Source organism: Equus quagga, unplaced genomic scaffold, assembly GCF_021613505.1.
Source record: "Equus quagga isolate Etosha38 unplaced genomic scaffold, UCLA_HA_Equagga_1.0 153_RagTag, whole genome shotgun sequence".
Lineage (NCBI taxonomy): Eukaryota > Metazoa > Chordata > Mammalia > Perissodactyla > Equidae > Equus > Equus quagga.
In genome coordinates this window covers 7,572,342-7,585,596 of record NW_025796915.1, presented here as the reverse complement: position 1 = coordinate 7,585,596, position 13,255 = coordinate 7,572,342, and the positions used below count along the sequence as shown (strand labels likewise).

At 53.7% G+C, this 13,255-nt stretch overlaps 1 protein-coding gene across 1 annotated transcript in view; it reads left to right on the top strand.

The window, feature by feature from the left end:
* Nucleotides 1–694: 694 nt before the first annotated feature.
* LOC124233130 (coronin-2B) overlaps nt 695–13,255 on the top strand; it is a 94,685-nt gene continuing 82,124 nt past the window's right edge. Inside the window, exon 1 of the mRNA XM_046650261.1 lies at nt 695–781. The gene's annotated coding sequence lies outside the window, so the exon portion shown is untranslated. The remainder of the gene's footprint in view (nt 782–13,255) is intronic.

The window sequence follows — 13,255 nt, the reverse complement described above, 5'->3', positions numbered from 1 at the left end:
ACTCCAGCCCTATAAGGCAGGCAGAGCTGGGGTTGCTGTTTCTCCTGTCTTGTGGATGAACAAACTGAGGCCCAGAGTCGGATGGGCCTGCCATCACCCAGCCAGCGGTGGCAGGACCAGGGTTAGAGCATTTCCAGTCCTTCCCACTGTGTGTGTTGGGCAGGGCCGAGCAAGGAGCCGGTGTCTGTGATGAAATCAGAGAGAGTCTGCTGGCCGGGCTCCGCCTGGGAGCTGCGTGAACAATGCATCGCTGATTCCCCACCAGTCCACTTCCAGGAAGTTACTGCTTTCTGAAGGAGCTGCAGATGTTCTCCTCGCCGGCTTGCTAATGGGCTTGTCACTCGGCTCCGTGTGGACGGATGATGTCAGCGGTGAACGTTCCCAAGTATGTGACCCCCCACAAACTCTGCCAGCGCCGTGTGTGGGGACCTTCCTGGGCATCAGGAATGAAATCACAGCATTCGTCGGGCATCTTTGGGTGCCCGGCCCTGTGCTCACAGATGGACTCTCACATTGAGTCAGACACTGCCTTGGCCCCAAGGGACTCAGTCTGGCGAGGGAGGCAGACACATAAACAACTAGCCAGAGGACAACGCAGTAAATGCTGGAATGGAGGAATGGACCACATGTTATGGAGGGAGCACGAGTTCTCCCTTGCAAGGATCAGAGAGGCTTCACGGAGCAGGAGACATCTGAGCTGTACTTGTGCTGTTGAGTAGGATTTGCTGGGAGAAGAGGAGAGGCGTTCCTGACAAGGGACTGGCTGAGCAAAGGCCCAGAGGTAACCAGGAAGGGTCCACTTTGGCTGGGATGTAGGGTTTAGGCAGGAGGTAGGAGAAACGAGCTACAAAGGTGGGTTGGAACCACTTGCAAGCTGGGGTCCATGTGCTCCTCACGCCCAAGCAGGAGTCCACAGTTGGCTGGGGTTCCATCCTTGCATGAACCTGGAGACCAGCGCACATGCACCCAAGGGGAGATTGTGCCTTTTGCTTCACGACTCTGCCTTGCCCATGGAGCAGGTTGCCCAGGTGGCTCCACCATCCCTCAAGGTTGGGCTGATGGCTGGGCTGGATGCCGCCTTGTGAGACCCAGCTGGGCTCGCTTTGTCTGCTTGTCGGTTTGTGTTAGGGAGGCAGTGTGGCCCAAGAGGGCAGGCTCTAGAGTGAGACAGAGCTGGGTTCAAAGCCCAGCTCTGCTGCCACCAGCCATGTGACCTTGGGCAAGTCATTTCACCTTCTGACCTTGGTTTTCCACCTTTAAGATGTGGATAATGAGCCCCTCCTCTTAGGAGTGAGAATTAAATGAGATCAAGTTGGAGGAGGGGTTGGCCCAAAGCCTGGTTTGTAGCGAGTGCTCAGTGCATTAGCTGCCACTGTTGTTAGTGATGATGGTGGCAGCTGCTCGGTGAGTGGCTGTGTATGCAAAGTGGGGTAAGTGTGCCTGGCCATGAGCATGTTTTTGAGACCAGTGGTCTGGGTGGAGTATGTGCCCACAGTGTGAGGATGCGAGAGGGTTGGTTTTACATTCCCTTGAGCGTGAGTTGACCAGACTTGACTGAGGGCTGCTGGTGGCTGGAAGGAGTTGAGATGGGAGGGGTGAGCCTGTCATTCCCCCTGAGCTGGAAAGGACTCTGGAGGCATCGTCTAGTTCAGCCTGAGTGTGATGTGTAAGACCATCTCTGACGCCTGTGCCAAGTGACCTTCCAGTTTCTTTGATTGCCTCCAGTGATGGGGAACTTGCTATTTCCCAACACAATCCATTCTGTCGTTGGACATCACCGATTACTCATTGGAAACAAGAGCAGCTCACCTCAATGGAATATCTTCAGTCACAAGAACATCCCCACACTCCACTCATTCCTTTGGTCATTCATTCACTCATTCATTCATTCATAGACATTTGCTGAGCACCTACCATAGCCAGGAAGTATTCTAGATCCTGGAGATGCATTAGGGGACAAGGCAGACATAGACTCTGTCCTCGTGGAGTTTGCAGTTTTGTTTTCCTTATCTCACTACAGCCCGGTGAGGTCGGCGTGGCAGGGATTAGGATTATTCCCTTTTAACGGACTGGGAAACTGAGGATGGTGGTGGCAATGGCGATAGCTAAAATTTATAGAGGCCTTTATGTACTTTATGGAGTCTAATCTTCACATCAACCCTATGAAGCAAGCACTGTTAATATCATCCCCATTTTATGGGTGGGGAAGCAGGCTCAGAGAAGTCATGTTACTTGCTTGGGGTGACACAGCGAGGGAGTGGCCCAGCTCTTTTCACCTCCACCCTGTATTGCCTCTGAAATTGAGGCCCTGGGACTTGCCAGAGCGGTAGAGCTGGGGCCAGAGCTGAAGCAGCTGGAGCGAGACTCTGGGCCCTTTGCACCACCACTGGAATGTCCTGCGGGAACCCTGGCAGTATCCAACATGTGCAAGCTGACATGAGTGACCTCCAGCCCTCCCCACCCACAGCCATGTTTACCCCATCTCCTCAGCCCCACCCTATCCCATCCCAAAGGGACAGAGTGGGTGAGGCCAGCCTCTCCCAGTGGCAATGTCAACTGAGGCCATCCTGGGCAATGTCCAGGAGTCATCTCGGGCAGTGCGGGTTACTTGGTGGGAGAAGGCAAGGGCGGTCTTCAGCTTCCTTTGCTCTGGAAATCCTGCCGGGCTTCTCCATGCCAGCACCCAGGAGCCTGGTCCCCTGGGGAGCGGCAGAGGTGGGTGAGTGGGCTGGGTGCGATTCCTGCATGCTGGATCACAGCCCCCTGGTAAATCCAGTTTGTGCCACTTGCTAGGCAAGTGAGATTGGAGGTGGGTGCCTTGAGCAGCCCCCACTCCCCACTGCTGACATGGATTCCAGCAGCCACTTGGAGACTGGGCACAGGGAGCACAAACAGGTTTCTTGATGGCTGGGTTGAGGAAACCCTTTCTGATTCCTCCCTCTCCCCAGCCCTCCTCAGTTCAGCCTCTAGTGGGAAGGAGAATTTCGAGCCCCAGGGGCAGGATGATGGACTCAAAGGATGGGGGCCGTGGATCCTGGCCCCTGCCCCATCTTGGCAGGTGACCTGACCTCTCTCTCTGATTCCGTTTCCTCCTCCAACCAACAAGGGTAACAAAAGCCCCCAGCTGCCTGGCTTCCATGGGGTATTCATGGCAGGGGGCTTTGCAAGCCTGAAGCGCCCCACCAAGGTTAGATATTAGAATCAACAGTGAACGCAGTTACTGACGCAGATAACAATAGTGATGTGCACATCATCGGTCTTTGAAAGGTACCATTCAGTGTTTTCCCCAGTCTGGAATTCATGTTTTGAACCACTATCTTTGGGCCTAAAACCAAGAGATGATGTATCTCCAATATTAATTGTGCATTGGAACCGCCTGAGGTGCTTTGCAAACATCACTCCGACAGGTTCCTGGGGTCCACCCCCAGAGATTCTGATTCCGTGGGTCGGGGATGGGGCCGGGGAAGGTCTCTGTTTTTAACTTCGATGCTGGTGACGGAAGGCCACACCTGCCCACAGTGGGGACCTTAGGGGATGAGCGGCAGCATTCCCACAGACCTTTCCTCTACGCCACACTAAGGTTCCTTGCAGTGGGTGCCCAGAGCATGCCAGCATGTGGGTGAAGGGACTCAGTTCTCCTCATCCATCAGACAAGGCCTAGAATCTCTGCTCTGGATGCTCACCACAGTTTCTGGCGTGCAGCTTTCTGTACCAAGGACCAGGGCGAAAATTCCTTGAGGTGATTTTTTTAAAAGTCATGTTTCTTGAGGTATAACTGACATGCAGTAATAGTCATCCTTTTTAGCGTACAGTTCTGTGTGTTTCAAGAAGTGCCTACAGTTGTGTAACCATCGTGACAATCACGATAGAGAACTTTTCCATCACTCCCCCACAGCAGTCCCTCCTGCCCCTTTGTAGTCGCCCCCTCCTCCCAGCACCAGGCCTGGCCACTGATCTGTTTCCTGCCTTTATAGTTTTTTCTTTTCCAGAATGTCGTATCAATGGAGTGATCCGTGCAGCCCTTCTGTCTGGCTCGCTTCACGCAGCATAATGTATCTGAGACTCGTACGTGGTGTCGGGGGTTTCGGTAGTTTATCCCTTTTTGTTGCTGAGTTGTGTTCCATCATATGGATGTGCCACAGTTGGTCTTCCTGGGGTAGTTTAATTGTCCCTAGCTTTCGTCCAGAAATGCTATCTAGCAAGAAGTGCAGTTTGTTTGACTCACATGTGGATCTTTCTGCACTGGCTGCTTCAAAAATTACCTACTGCGTGCCCCTCGCAGGGCACATAGTTCCAGTGTGTGCCAGACTCAGACAAGAGCCTCAATGAGGGAGGTGGCTGGGCCTTCCCTGGAGCAGCCCCTCCCCAGAGGGGGTGCAGCAGTGGGAACGTGGGCCCAGATCTTCTGATTTCCGGTTTTTCAAGAAAAGAAAGAATTCTGGATTTTTATGTGAAGTATCCTGATTTTTTTAATGTTGGCAACTAATGCAGAACAGTTTTAATCACTGTGCCAGCCCTCACATCTGCAGGCCAGATTGAATCTGTGGATCTCTGTCTCATGGCCTGCAGCTGAAACTGCTCTAAGTGCTGGGGATGCAAAGAGGAAGGATTCGTGCCCCTGAGTTGGTCATATTCTAGTGGGAGGAACCAGCCTTGTAGAACAGAAACTGCACACTGGGGTGAGGGCTCCCTGAGCCATGCAAAACGGTATTTTGAGAAGATAGTACTATACCTCGTACCTAGGACTATCAGGAAAGGCTCCCCAGATGAGGTGACCTTGAGGTGGGCCTTGACGCATGAGTAGGAGTTTGCCCATCAGGCGGGACATTGCCATTCGGAAGGATCAGCATGAGCAAGGGATATGGGCGTGGAGGAGGCTGGACCTGGTGGAGAATGACGGGTCAGCGGGTCTGGGCGGGCACTTTGGGCACAGTGGTTGATTCATTATCAATTCCTTTCACGGACTTGACCCTGAGATGCTCTAGTTTCAGACTAGGAAGTCGGCACTGCCCCGGGATTGTTTTGTTCTCGTAATCTACTCTACCAAAGCCCTAACTCTCCCTCATCCTAGGAGTCTTGCTACACCCTTTGGGGGTCAAGTTGTGGCCCTGTCTCCAGCAGCTCACCTGTCCCTTGGGGGCCCAGGGCTCTGGGGCTCTCTGCCCTCACCATCAGATGTGCTTGGCGTACTGAATGTGCATAAGGGCCCTGCAAGTAAAATCATCAAAGCCGGCTCCCAAGAAGAATGGAAGACTGTTGCACAAACATATAAATAATGGAAAAACAGCACCCGTCACCAGGCAGTTGGGACTGTGTCATTAAGCCTTAAGGATGGGAATACTGAGAGGGGAACGTTCAGTGTCCTAGAGAAAGTGAAGAAACTCTTGAGACTACTCCAGACCACATTCATACTCCCAGAGGCCCCCTCCGGCTGCATGTCGGTGGGTCGGGCCATGACTGGGTTGAGTTCTGCTCTTTTGGCCTGCCCTGTGCCCTCTGGGGAGGAGTGATGTGGACAGAAAGCAGAAGACAGCGGCCTGGATGACACCGCTGCAGAACTCCCAGCCTCTGAGTGAAGGGAGGAGGTAGCAAGTCAGAGCCAGGGAGCCCACGGGAATCACTGCCTTTAGAGCCACCATGGGGAGCTCTTCAAAATACAGATGCCCAGGCCTCGTCATCAATTCTGTCTGACAGAGGTGGCCCAGGTGTCAGTACTTATGAAAAAAGATCCCTCCCGATCAATTTAAGGTGCTGCAAGGGCTGAGAACGCGGCTTAAGAGAGTGGCTGGGAGATGTGGCCAGAGGCGGGGCCCAGGCGCGCCTCTCCAGCCCTGCCTCCCTGCCAGCCTCCCTGCACAGGGTGTGGATTTGGAGAGCAGGTAAGAGACCACGTACCACTGAGCCACTGAGCAATTACTGATGGGGGTGCAGTGCCCGGCTCTGAGTGCAGACTCCCGAGTTTAGCTGCCAGTCCCACCACTGTTAACTGCAGGACCTTAGCAGGATACTTACGGTCTCTCTGCCTCCATTCTTGTATCTGCAAAATGGGCACGATAATGTCAGCCTCATAAGGATAATAAGGACTAAATTAGTTAGTTCATGTAAACTGCTTCTAATGGTGCCTGGCACACAGTAGGCACTAAGTGTTATTTGTTAAATTACTTAGTACTTATTACGTTTCATTTTTGCATGGTTGTTTGTTTTACTTTAATTGTGTGTATTGATCATTTTCCCCAGGGTGGGTTTCGTAGGGGGAATTTGAAGATGACTGGGACATCATCCTAACCCACAGGGAATTCCTCCACGGGGAGGAAAGACCTGAATGTGGGAAAAGCAAGGCACCAGAGCAGGGCGACCACAGCCCTGTGAAGGGACCTTAAGTGTGTGCCGGCCCCAGGAGGAAGGAGCGTGTGGGTGGGGTTGCCTGGGAAGGTGTGTGTTGTGGGGAGGGCACTGGGGCTGTGCGGGAGAGACGGGTAGGATTCCAGGACCCCGAGAGGAGAGGGCAAGTGTCCCCTTGGACCATTTTGGAGTTGGGGGGGAGGTGAGCAGCGCCTGAAACAACGAGCTGAATCTGATTGCAGCACATGGAGTCAGTGAGAGAGGAGACCCAAGGTGATGATTGGCCGAGAAGCACTGTGACAAGTCTGGTCTTTGTCTGTGGGGCAGGGTAGGGTGACATGAGCAGGAGAGGCGCCTGGACAGACCTGGGCTGCGTTCCGGCCTGAGGGGATGACTGGGTGCTGGCCGAAGCCAGGGCCAGGGAAGGAACGGTGGCCTGGGGCGTGGTGCTACCCTCCTCCTGGTGAGGCAGAGCCCTCGTCCTCAGTGGGAAGGAGCCGCAGCCTCCCCCATGGTCTCTCCACATTCAGCTGAGCCCTCGTGGTGTTTACCTCCCAGGCCCACTCTGAGGTCTCACCAACCACATTGCAGCCCTGCAGTGATGAGGGCGCAGAAGAGAGAGGCCCGAAGTGGGCGGGAACTGTGCCTCATTCACTCACTATTCACTCAACAGGCATTCACTAAGCCTCCACTGTTTGAAAGGCCCTGTAGGGGAGATAGGTAATGCAGATCTGGTCCCTGCTCTCCCGGAGCCTGTAGTCAGGGTCATTTGGCCTCTTTGTGCTGTGTATCTAAAATAAAGTAGGTATAATATAGGCAGGGCAGGGCTAGAAAGATAAAGTGTTCTGGGAGCAGAGGGGAAGAAGGGTTGATGACTGGGAGATCTAGAAAGACTTCCTGGAGGAAGTGAGCCTCAGAGATGGTATTCGGTGGCTCAGTCATTTGCTGAGTTGAATCTTGCAGGACAGCCTGGTCTCTCTCCATCTGCTTCCTCACCCCGCAGACCCCAGGCTCATGGGGATGGCTTCCTTTCTGCCCCGGGCCCCAGTGCTTACCCTCATCTCCCAGCCTCTCCCGACTGTCGCCAGCATGATTTGCTGTGTGTCAGATGTACCCCCAGTCCGCGAGGCTCTGTGCTGAGGGAGTTGTCTGCCCTCTCCTTTGTACTGGAAATCTTCTCTCCCTGCCCACACACTGGGACCCAGCAGGAAGCCTTCTACACAGAGGGCCAAGGCTCCTGCCCACCACCACAACGCAGACCATCAGCGCGGGAGGGAGGGAGAAAGAGAAAGAGGGGCAGCTTGATTTCGGTGGGCACTCTGCATATATTAGTAATAACGATGATGAACGTTCAACAATAACCAGGCATTAACATAACGACCACGTGTGGAATGTCTTCGTGCCAAACACTTTGCCTGCATTATCTCATTTAACCCCCACAACAGCCATTGAGGAGCCCCAGAGGCTGCTTGTCAAGGACACACCCAGTGGAGCTGGAAACCCTGGCTTCAAATCCCTCCTCTGCCTCTTCCCTAGGTGACCTTAACCTCTGCACCTACCTCATTGGGTTGCTCTGAGGATCAAGTTAATATTTTCAAGAAGCTTAGAACGGTACCTGACACACAGCAGGTACAACTCTAAGCGTCAAATACATTGAAGTATGCAATATATTGCTTTATCCATGTTATAAACAAGGAAACAGGAGGAGTGCGGTCAAAGACTTGACAGTAGCTACTGTATTAAGCACACAGCGTGCCAGGTGATGTCATGAGCATTTTACATGCATTTTCTCATTTACTCCCCACATCAAATCCATGACGAAGCACCACTCTTAGCCCCATTGGACAGACACGGCCCTGAGGAGTAAAGCACCTGTCCGAGACAGGAGCTGGTTAGTGGTAGAGAAAGGCCTCTAACCAGGGGATGAGAACATAGGAGGGAGGGCCCCCCTTGTCTCCGGGGACAGCTGTGTGATTCCCCTCCAGATGGGGCAGGGAGGAATGAATTGGAATTGGGTGGCAGAGGAGTTATGACTGTAACTAGGGTTAGCAGAGAAGAGCCCGGGAGATGAGACCTGCAAGGAGCTGCTGGGTGAGCCATGGGACTATGCTGAGGATGACAAAGTAGGTCTTGGGGTTTTATAAAGTTGTTGCCCCCTGAGCTGGGCTGCTTCACATTGGAAGTTCCGGAGCAGTCAATAACCGAGAGTAGCACTTAGGTCAGAGATACAGGAGAGTAATTGGAAAGGCTCCCTGCATGGCCGCCATGTACAGTTGTACGAGTTGTGCCCTGTACAAGGGCGCCTGGCAGAGGAGCAAGTAGGGGCTGAAATCCAGCCCATGTTCCACTCACCAAGCTGTGGGCTCCGATCTGGAGCTGCATCTGCCCGGAGGAAGGGGCACCTTTTTCTGTGTTTACAAAAGTGCCCTACAGACTGGGGTGGTCCTGACTCTATGGAGGGGTTGAACAGAGAGACTTTACCTGCAGAGGTAAGCCTGCAGAGGTGAGTCTGCAGAGGCCAGATGATGCCAATGGGTTGGCACTTAGGGAACTGCAGCTTTGACTTTCACAGTGACCTGAAGCAAGACCACAGCCGGGACCAGGACTGGGATGCAATGATGTGTACGGAAAGGCTGAGCACTGAGCAACTTCAGGGGCTTCGCAATGCGCTTGTGAAATAGACAGGGGACCAGCAGAAGGGTGAGTGACAGGAGCAGCCTCTGTGGGGACCAGACCAGCAAGATGTGGATGGGCCTGAAGAAGATGCTAATTGAGAACCCTGCCCCCATGACCATGACCCCAGCTCACTAGAGTCAGGGGGGGTGGGCTCTTGAGTCAGCTGTGTGTGTGTGTGCGTGTGTGTGCGTGTGTGTGTGTGTGTGAATACCATGAGGGAAGGGAGAAAGAGTACTCCAAAAAGCAAGAATCCCGGAAGGACCGTGGGAGGGTACCTGCAGAGGCACTGCCACCCTCCAGGAGCTGCCCAGCGGCCATGTTTTGTCACCTGCATTGCTGTTACATTGGAAGGGAAGAGGGAGGGTGTCTCTTTGCTCAGTGCCCACTAGGCACTGGGCCAGACGTTTTGCACGCATTACCTCGTTTCCATCTCCACCCCTCCTCCACGGTTTCCGTAGTAGTGACAGCATTCAGGGGAATCAATAAAGAGAGGGGGGATCTCCTTCCAAGTCTTGACGGTGTTGCTGGACCCGAGAGGGGCCATGTGGGTGGCTGTGTAGCAGCAGGCAGTATGAATCTCATTATTGCTTTTTCCCCCAATGGTCATCATTATTACCCCCCGAGCTGTGCAACTTTTCCAGCAACCGCACAGGAGGCAGAGGCGGCCGTGTCAGCCCACCCTGAGGGACTCTGCTGAGAGACGCGAGGAAAGCTGGGAAGGGAATGGAGGGGCCCTTGGTTTTCTTGGCCTTCTGGCGGGGGCAGGCTTGCTGGGCATGGGCAGGCCTGTGTGGGCTCTAGGCCTCCTCATGATCGCTGGGGTTTTGGCTGTGGGGGCAGGGCCTCTGAGACACAGAGACCTCGTGGACACAGGTCATGGGCAGCGTCCAAAGATTCAGACGTTCGCCACCTCCTGCCCTCTCTTCTTCATCTCTCGTCAGTTGGGATGATTTTGGCTGCAAGTAACAAAAAATGTCAACCAAGAATGACTCAAGCTGTGAGCATGTTTATGGCTTATTGGACAAGAGGCCCAAGGAGGAGCTCCTGGCGTTGGTTTTGTGGCTCAACAGTGTCATTAACCATGTAGGCTTTTTCTGTCCTTCTATTTGCCTCTTCCTCATTTTGGCTTTTGATCATGGACTTATCACCTCATGGGCCCAAGATGCCACAGTTCCAGGCCTTACATTCTCAAACACAAACAAAGGCAGGAAGCAGTGCATCCACCGGTATATCAAGAAAGAGCTTTTTTTTTTTTATGATTCTCTCTTCTTTTATTAATAAGAAAAAAGCTTTCTCAGAAGTCCCCCAGCACAAAACTGGGTCATAGGGCCTCTCCTAAGTGTGAGGGATGCTGGGAGAGTAAGCCTCCTTCCTGCGGTGGGTGGAAGGGGGTGGGAAGGGCTGGCATGTAGCCAGTCAGCAGCATCTGCCACACCTCCCGTTTCCAGGCACTTGTCCCACTGCTCCCAGGGAACATCCAGATGGCAGAATCATGGAACAGTCCTGAAGCTGTGCTTGACTCCCTCCCCCACATCCCAAAAAAGCCAGTCGCTTACCCAACGATTGGCTGCTGAGTGTGTGTGCAGGGCACCCTGAGGGAGACCAAAAGGATGGGAACTGCCCTGAGAAGTAGGCACTGTTATCCTCCCTTTTTAAGATGAGAATCCAAGTTCCAAAAACCTGCTGAACTTGTCCAAAGTCTGGGTGGGACCTACCTAGTAAGTGGCGCCACTAGAATTTAAAGCTAGGTCTATCTAATTTCTTAGTTCCTGCTCTTTCCAACCTTCAGAACTTGCATGTGGGCCAGCTTAGAGCCTTCTAAAGCCTTCTCTGTACATGTGAACAGAGCCAGTCAAACCGTGAAGTGCACACCAGGTGCCCCCTGGAGCTGCAGCCAGGAAGCGCTGCAGGTGCTCAGGAAAGGCAAGTCCCCAGGAATAGGGTGGTCAGAGACCCATGGGGTCAGTGCATTAGCCTCTTGACACAAGCAACCACACGGAAGAAAGTCCTGACACACCTGCACGAGGAGAGCCCCTTCTCTTGAGCTGCCAGGGATCAGATGCTTCCACTTGCCAGTATAGACACTTGGCAGTGTAGACTGGCTGCTGGAATGGCTCAGGACTGCTGCCCAGGGAAGGCCACATGTTGTCCCTCCTCATCATTCAAGTGGGCTCTGTGTTGGTTACTAGAAACAGACTCCGTCTGTCTACTGTTAGTAATGGGAAGCAGGAGAGTGGCCAGCGGGCAGGCCTCACGGGCTCCCGGGGGTAGCCACACGACCAGACATCAGAAGCCTACAGTGACGTTTCAGAGCTCCCAGGGCTCGGGATCCCCTGGTTATCTTGTTGTCTGCTCAAGACGCTGCGATGGTAATGAGAGCTCTCTTACTCCACTCTTGCTTCTGCAGCCACTTCTTCCTTGTGATAGGATTTGCAGAGCCCATGCACACAGCCATCACGGCCTTACCTGGAGGCCCTGACAACTTAGATGTGCAAAGAAGATGCAGATTCTTTATTTTCCCCTGAAGCTGGTGTGAGCTCATTAGGGAGCCCCACCTCGCAGGGTCACTGTGATACAACACGTGCGGCCCGCCCAGTGGCGTCAGTCTGATTTGGTAATTTCAACAGTCTTGTGATGTAAAGGTCAGCCTCTTTGGGATAATTTGCCTTCAGCTTGAATGACTGCAAGGGCTCATCTTTCAGAGCTCCTCGTCTGGCTTTTTTTCAAAATGGCATCTGGGGATATAGACAGCTGGGGCCTATGTGACCTCAGGTGTCCGTGGAAGGGAGACCTCTGGCTCTGAGCTGGTCCTTAGACATTCCTGGCTTACCTCCACTGATGTGTGGCTAGTCTCTTCCATCCCAGGGCATTCTTTGGACATCTGCCACTGCAGTCTGCAGCTGACAAACTCATGGTCCATTTCTTCTTGGCCCCGATGGCGGGGTCCATCCCCAGCTGGGTCTTTGTCTCACTATCCATCTTGCCCCAGGCCTGGACTGTCTCCTCACAGCCTCTGATGCAGTTGGCTTGTCCTCACCATGGCAACCTCTTGGTGTCCTGTGGCTCTTGGGTTTTCCATGTCCTCCCTCGGGGCTGCGGGGACTGCCTGCTGGGTTCTCTCCACCAGTCTCAAGCGGGGGGAGGCTCAAGAGTGCCCGCCTGGCCCTCTGTCTGGCTGTCCTGTTGGCCATCTTCATTCTGTGAGGCCACATATTGTTTGGCCCAGGGCCATCCTGAATAGTGGTCTCTCTCCTTCCAGAATCCTAACCAAGTAGTTGGAGAGAAACCCCTCTACCCTCTGCCCTCGGCGCCACCCTCACCCTACCGAGCACATTTCCTGAGATTTTGGCCCGGAGTCTGGAAAGTCAGGACACACTTGTGAACATGCCCTTCCCTCCCTGCGCCTCCTCCTTCTCAGCCTTCCCGTCTGCATGGGTGGCGTTCCCTTCCCCTGCTGTCTGCCCAGGACCTCTCTGGGGTCCAGTCAGCCAGGCGGGACTCCTCGTCTGCTAACAGGGGGAGATGGGAGGCCAGAAAAGCTTCGCAAGGCTGGCTCTTAAGACTGTTGCTTAGCTGCACAATCCTATTTTGGACGGCAGAGCCTGGATTTTTTGGATTCCTGCTTTCACAGTCCAAACTCTCGCCGGGTGAGTAGATGCGATGAAGAAGAAGAGAGGGAGGGTCGCAGTCAGGCAGCACAAAGGAGTAAGCACACCAACACACCTCAGAAGTGACCACGACCCTCTTCACACTTCCCTCTGTTCTCCTCTCCGTGCCTCCTCTCAGTGCAGGGCCGCTGCCTGTGCGGCCAGCGCTGCCTGCACCTGGCTCACATTTAAACCTCCCGAAGGAGGGGGTCACCCCTACTGGTAGAGCTCCGGAGCGGAGCGGGATGTCACGTGGGACACAGCAGGGCCATCTAGATGAGGCTGTGTCCCTTGTGAGTTTAAGGAGCCGAGGCTGCCCTAGGGGAATTGTTGGCCAAAGATCCAGGAAGACCCTCCTTTCCTTGCTGGTCCTAAATTACCTGTAGACTCGTTTTATAGGCAGTGAGTGAAAGGTAGAGCACGTCAGAAGACAGCCACCAGCCAGGAGGCTTTTTAAACAAAGCCGTTGTATTTTCTCAGTAACATTAAGTTGAATCAAAAAGTTCCTGTCTAGTTTCTAGATCCTCAGCTGGTGAGGCCCCTTGAATTGTTTCCAAAGTCCAGGAGGAAATGGTGATTCCTATGCACGC